The sequence below is a fragment of the Osmia lignaria genome, unplaced genomic scaffold (assembly GCF_051020975.1).
Source record: "Osmia lignaria lignaria isolate PbOS001 unplaced genomic scaffold, iyOsmLign1 scaffold0035, whole genome shotgun sequence".
In the NCBI taxonomy this organism is placed as follows: domain Eukaryota; kingdom Metazoa; phylum Arthropoda; class Insecta; order Hymenoptera; family Megachilidae; genus Osmia; species Osmia lignaria.
Window position 1 is genome coordinate 1080001 of NW_027478176.1, and position 7500 is coordinate 1087500.

Here is a 7500-nt window from a genome sequence, read left to right on the forward strand (position 1 = left end):
CACGGACGTTAGTTTAATAGCGTTTAACGATGGATCCACGGTACAGAATGCAAAAATATGATTGTTAAAATTTTCGACTAATCGGTTCTAAGAGGCGAAGCAATACGCCGCTGGGACTTTGAAATATTTCGGAGCGCACCTAAAGTTCGTTATTTTGGCTAAACGGAGCGAAAATCTGCATTTATACCATCACGGACGCTAGTTTAATAGCGTTTAACGATCGATCCACGGTACAGAATGCAAAAATATGATTGTTAAAATTTTCGACTAATCGGTTCTAAGAGGCGAAGCAATACGCCGCTGGGACTTTGAAATATTTCGGAGCGCACCTAAAGTTCGTTATTTTGGCTAAACGGAGCGAAAATCTGCATTTATACCATCACGGACGTTAGTTTAATAGCGTTTAACGATCGATCCACGGTACAGAATGCAAAAATATGATTGTTAAAATTTTCGACTAATCGGTTCTAAGAGGCGAAGCAATACGCCGCTGGGACTTTGAAATATTTCGGAGCGCACCTAAAGTTCGTTATTTTGGCTAAACGGAGCGAAAATCTGCATTTATACCATCACGGACGTTAGTTTAATAGCGTTTAACTATGGATCCACGGTACAGAATGCAAAAATATGATTGTTAAAATTTTCGACTAATCGGTTCTAAGAGGCGAAGCAATACGCCGCTGGGACTTTGAAATATTTCGGAGCGCACCTAAAGTTCGTTATTTTGGCTAAACGGAGCGAAAATCTGCATTTATACCATCACGGACGTTAGTTTAATAGCGTTTAACGATCGATCCACGGTACAGAATGCAAAAATATGATTGTTAAAATTTTCGACTAATCGGTTCTAAGAGGCGAAGCAATACGCCGCTGGGACTTTGAAATATTTCGGAGCGCACCTAAAGTTCGTTATTTTGGCTAAACGGAGCGAAAATCTGCATTTATACCATCACGGACGTTAGTTTAATAGCGTTTAACGATCGATCCACGGTACAGAATGCAAAAATATGATTGTTAAAATTTTCGACTAATCGGTTCTAAGAGGCGAAGCAATACGCCGCTGGGACTTTGAAATATTTCGGAGCGCACCTAAAGTTCGTTATTTTGGCTAAACGGAGCGAAAATCTGCATTTATACCATCACGGACGTTAGTTTAATAGCGTTTAACGATGGATCCACGGTACAGAATGCAAAAATATGATTGTTAAAATTTTCGACTAATCGGTTCTAAGAGGCGAAGCAATACGCCGCTGGGACTTTGAAATATTTCGGAGCGCACCTAAAGTTCGTTATTTTGGCTAAACGGAGCGAAAATCTGCATTTATACCATCACGGACGCTAGTTTAATAGCGTTTAACGATCGATCCACGGTACAGAATGCAAAAATATGATTGTTAAAATTTTCGACTAATCGGTTCTAAGAGGCGAAGCAATACGCCGCTGGGACTTTGAAATATTTCGGAGCGCACCTAAAGTTCGTTATTTTGGCTAAACGGAGCGAAAATCTGCATTTATACCATCACGGACGTTAGTTTAATAGCGTTTAACGATCGATCCACGGTACAGAATGCAAAAATATGATTGTTAAAATTTTCGACTAATCGGTTCTAAGAGGCGAAGCAATACGCCGCTGGGACTTTGAAATATTTCGGAGCGCACCTAAAGTTCGTTATTTTGGCTAAACGGAGCGAAAATCTGCATTTATACCATCACGGACGTTAGTTTAATAGCGTTTAACTATGGATCCACGGTACAGAATGCAAAAATATGATTGTTAAAATTTTCGACTAATCGGTTCTAAGAGGCGAAGCAATACGCCGCTGGGACTTTGAAATATTTCGGAGCGCACCTAAAGTTCGTTATTTTGGCTAAACGGAGCGAAAATCTGCATTTATACCATCACGGACGTTAGTTTAATAGCGTTTAACGATCGATCCACGGTACAGAATGCAAAAATATGATTGTTAAAATTTTCGACTAATCGGTTCTAAGAGGCGAAGCAATACGCCGCTGGGACTTTGAAATATTTCGGAGCGCACCTAAAGTTCGTTATTTTGGCTAAACGGAGCGAAAATCTGCATTTATACCATCACGGACGTTAGTTTAATAGCGTTTAACGATCGATCCACGGTACAGAATGCAAAAATATGATTGTTAAAATTTTCGACTAATCGGTTCTAAGAGGCGAAGCAATACGCCGCTGGGACTTTGAAATATTTCGGAGCGCACCTAAAGTTCGTTATTTTGGCTAAACGGAGCGAAAATCTGCATTTATACCATCACGGACGTTAGTTTAATAGCGTTTAACGATGGATCCACGGTACAGAATGCAAAAATATGATTGTTAAAATTTTCGACTAATCGGTTCTAAGAGGCGAAGCAATACGCCGCTGGGACTTTGAAATATTTCGGAGCGCACCTAAAGTTCGTTATTTTGGCTAAACGGAGCGAAAATCTGCATTTATACCATCACGGACGCTAGTTTAATAGCGTTTAACGATCGATCCACGGTACAGAATGCAAAAATATGATTGTTAAAATTTTCGACTAATCGGTTCTAAGAGGCGAAGCAATACGCCGCTGGGACTTTGAAATATTTCGGAGCGCACCTAAAGTTCGTTATTTTGGCTAAACGGAGCGAAAATCTGCATTTATACCATCACGGACGCTAGTTTAATAGCGTTTAACGATCGATCCACGGTACAGAATGCAAAAATATGATTGTTAAAATTTTCGACTAATCGGTTCTAAGAGGCGAAGCAATACGCCGCTGGGACTTTGAAATATTTCGGAGCGCACCTAAAGTTCGTTATTTTGGCTAAACGGAGCGAAAATCTGCATTTATACCATCACGGACGTTAGTTTAATAGCGTTTAACGATGGATCCACGGTACAGAATGCAAAAATATGATTGTTAAAATTTTCGACTAATCGGTTCTAAGAGGCGAAGCAATACGCCGCTGGGACTTTGAAATATTTCGGAGCGCACCTAAAGTTCGTTATTTTGGCTAAACGGAGCGAAAATCTGCATTTATACCATCACGGACGCTAGTTTAATAGCGTTTAACGATCGATCCACGGTACAGAATGCAAAAATATGATTGTTAAAATTTTCGACTAATCGGTTCTAAGAGGCGAAGCAATACGCCGCTGGGACTTTGAAATATTTCGGAGCGCACCTAAAGTTCGTTATTTTGGCTAAACGGAGCGAAAATCTGCATTTATACCATCACGGACGTTAGTTTAATAGCGTTTAACGATCGATCCACGGTACAGAATGCAAAAATATGATTGTTAAAATTTTCGACTAATCGGTTCTAAGAGGCGAAGCAATACGCCGCTGGGACTTTGAAATATTTCGGAGCGCACCTAAAGTTCGTTATTTTGGCTAAACGGAGCGAAAATCTGCATTTATACCATCACGGACGTTAGTTTAATAGCGTTTAACGATGGATCCACGGTACAGAATGCAAAAATATGATTGTTAAAATTTTCGACTAATCGGTTCTAAGAGGCGAAGCAATACGCCGCTGGGACTTTGAAATATTTCGGAGCGCACCTAAAGTTCGTTATTTTAGCTAAACGGAGCGAAAATCTGCATTTATACCATCACGGACGCTAGTTTAATAGCGTTTAACGATCGATCCACGGTACAGAATGCAAAAATATGATTGTTAAAATTTTCGACTAATCGGTTCTAAGAGGCGAAGCAATACGCCGCTGGGACTTTGAAATATTTCGGAGCGCACCTATAGTTCGTTATTTTGGCTAAACGGAGCGAAAATCTGCATTTATACCATCACGGACGTTAGTTTAATAGCGTTTAACGATCGATCCACGGTACAGAATGCAAAAATATGATTGTTAAAATTTTCGACTAATCGGTTCTAAGAGGCGAAGCAATACGCCGCTGGGACTTTGAAATATTTCGGAGCGCACCTAAAGTTCGTTATTTTGGCTAAACGGAGCGAAAATCTGCATTTATACCATCACGGACGTTAGTTTAATAGCGTTTAACTATGGATCCACGGTACAGAATGCAAAAATATGATTGTTAAAATTTTCGACTAATCGGTTCTAAGAGGCGAAGCAATACGCCGCTGGGACTTTGAAATATTTCGGAGCGCACCTAAAGTTCGTTATTTTGGCTAAACGGAGCGAAAATCTGCATTTATACCATCACGGACGTTAGTTTAATAGCGTTTAACGATCGATCCACGGTACAGAATGCAAAAATATGATTGTTAAAATTTTCGACTAATCGGTTCTAAGAGGCGAAGCAATACGCCGCTGGGACTTTGAAATATTTCGGAGCGCACCTAAAGTTCGTTATTTTGGCTAAACGGAGCGAAAATCTGCATTTATACCATCACGGACGTTAGTTTAATAGCGTTTAACGATGGATCCACGGTACAGAATGCAAAAATATGATTGTTAAAATTTTCGACTAATCGGTTCTAAGAGGCGAAGCAATACGCCGCTGGGACTTTGAAATATTTCGGAGCGCACCTAAAGTTCGTTATTTTGGCTAAACGGAGCGAAAATCTGCATTTATACCATCACGGACGCTAGTTTAATAGCGTTTAACGATCGATCCACGGTACAGAATGCAAAAATATGATTGTTAAAATTTTCGACTAATCGGTTCTAAGAGGCGAAGCAATACGCCGCTGGGACTTTGAAATATTTCGGAGCGCACCTATAGTTCGTTATTTTGGCTAAACGGAGCGAAAATCTGCATTTATACCATCACGGACGTTAGTTTAATAGCGTTTAACGATCGATCCACGGTACAGAATGCAAAAATATGATTGTTAAAATTTTCGACTAATCGGTTCTAAGAGGCGAAGCAATACGCCGCTGGGACTTTGAAATATTTCGGAGCGCACCTAAAGTTCGTTATTTTGGCTAAACGGAGCGAAAATCTGCATTTATACCATCACGGACGTTAGTTTAATAGCGTTTAACGATCGATCCACGGTACAGAATGCAAAAATATGATTGTTAAAATTTTCGACTAATCGGTTCTAAGAGGCGAAGCAATACGCCGCTGGGACTTTGAAATATTTCGGAGCGCACCTAAAGTTCGTTATTTTGGCTAAACGGAGCGAAAATCTGCATTTATACCATCACGGACGTTAGTTTAATAGCGTTTAACGATCGATCCACGGTACAGAATGCAAAAATATGATTGTTAAAATTTTCGACTAATCGGTTCTAAGAGGCGAAGCAATACGCCGCTGGGACTTTGAAATATTTCGGAGCGCACCTAAAGTTCGTTATTTTGGCTAAACGGAGCGAAAATCTGCATTTATACCATCACGGACGTTAGTTTAATAGCGTTTAACGATGGATCCACGGTACAGAATGCAAAAATATGATTGTTAAAATTTTCGACTAATCGGTTCTAAGAGGCGAAGCAATACGCCGCTGGGACTTTGAAATATTTCGGAGCGCACCTAAAGTTCGTTATTTTGGCTAAACGGAGCGAAAATCTGCATTTATACCATCACGGACGCTAGTTTAATAGCGTTTAACGATCGATCCACGGTACAGAATGCAAAAATATGATTGTTAAAATTTTCGACTAATCGGTTCTAAGAGGCGAAGCAATACGCCGCTGGGACTTTGAAATATTTCGGAGCGCACCTATAGTTCGTTATTTTGGCTAAACGGAGCGAAAATCTGCATTTATACCATCACGGACGTTAGTTTAATAGCGTTTAACGATGGATCCACGGTACAGAATGCAAAAATATGATTGTTAAAATTTTCGACTTATCGGTTCTGGATCACTGAAAAATCAAAAAAAATTATTAATTTTGATTAATTAAATTACATATGTAGTTTTATATTGTTATAGTCTCGTATTTGTTAATGTTTTGTCGTAAGAAAATGCAAAAATATCGTTTTAATGTTTTCGTCTCATCGGTTCTGGATCGCTGAAAAATCAAAAAAAAATATTAATTTTGATTAATTAAATTACAAATGGAGTTTTATATTGCTATAGTCGCTTATTTGTTAATGTTTTACCGTAAGAAAATGCAAAAATATCGTTTTAATATTTTCATCTCATCGGTTCTGGGCGGTTTTAAAATTTTTTAAAATATTAATTAAACCCATGATTTACATGAGAATGTGAATTTATTATGTCCTGCATGTTAATTTATTAATTTTCATGTATAGAACGTTATAAAATGAAAGGATATGTTCGACGATATTTTCAGTCTAAGTTTTACCGTGCCGGCGGGATGGTACGCTCTCACGGCGGTTTGCACAGGCATACGCCTGGGCGTAAGCCCATGCGTCGCCGACCTAGCGGCCGGCCGTTCGGTATTTATAGGAAGGCACTTTCGGTTCGCTCGGACCGGTCGGGAGTAGCGTCGAGCGTGTGGCTCTTTTATGACTTCGGTTGAAAAGCAGTCTACCGCTCCTCGAGAATATACTTTCTCGACTATTCTCGTTCCGGTTTTCCGTTGCGGATTATTATTAATCTCCACACAGCATTACCACGGGTCGGTGTCTAAGACCGAATGGCCCATATGTGGTGAGCCTTGTAATATAAGGCTGGTGACCTGTATGCACTTATAAATGTTGCATACTTGTACAAACTGAGCATCAACTGTCTGTAACCAAAATTTGTTAAAACTGAAAAAGTTATAAGATTGTATAAAATTTTTGAACCAAGAAAGTAGTGTTAGACGAAAATTCGTTCTATCACTTTTAGAAGGGAGACTGTTTGGAAATATTTAAAGTATAAAATACACAAAAGTCCACTGAATTATGAACAAAATTACGTCCCTGAATTTAAGAAAAGTCAAGAGGTGTCAGAAATAAAATCCTCTCTGATACGTTCAGAGAGGAAAATAAGTATGGAGAGAGGAGTAAAAATGAAAGAAGTTTTAAGGCTGGGGAAACTTCTAAAGGAGAGAGATTCCAACATATCTAATATGTACATTTAAAGCAAGTCCAAGGAACTCTCTCCGTTAATGTTTGAAAAGGTGTGTGCAGATGGAGGAGAAATGTATAAAGTACAGAGACGAGGTTGGTGGGCCCGCTCTAATGATAAAGATTATAAAATTTGGTGGCAAAATGACCAGCATGATCACTGTACGCGCTTTCTCGATTTGTATAGCATGCCACTGTCCGCGCTATCTTTTATTATATTGTCCAGCGTGTGTGGTCTACGTGCTTGCACGATGGATGCACGGCGTGAAAGTGATTTTCGTGCTTTATGAGAGGAGGAGGAGAATATTTGGCCTCTATAAGAGGTACAAAATTTATGAAATGTGTGTTACATACAAAAGAGAAATGGCTTAACGTCGATCGGTCTTACAGGGAGGGCCGACGACGAAAATTTAAATTTACAATAATAACTAAGCTCCCTGGTTGATCCTGCCAGTAGTCATATGCTTGTCTCAAAGATTAAGCCATGCATGTCTAAGTACATACCGAATTAAGGTGAAACCGCGAATGGCTCATTAAATCAGTTTTGGTTTC

The 7500-nt window shown here is 39.4% G+C and overlaps 1 non-coding gene across 1 annotated transcript in view; it reads left to right on the forward strand.

The window, feature by feature from the left end:
- Nucleotides 1–7382: 7382 nt before the first annotated feature.
- The window catches only part of LOC143306758 (small subunit ribosomal RNA), a 1923-nt gene continuing 1805 nt past the window's right edge, over nt 7383–7500 (forward strand). The window contains exon 1 of the ribosomal RNA XR_013064074.1: nt 7383–7500. This exon is cut by the window's right edge and continues 1805 nt beyond it. This is a non-coding gene — a ribosomal RNA (small subunit ribosomal RNA).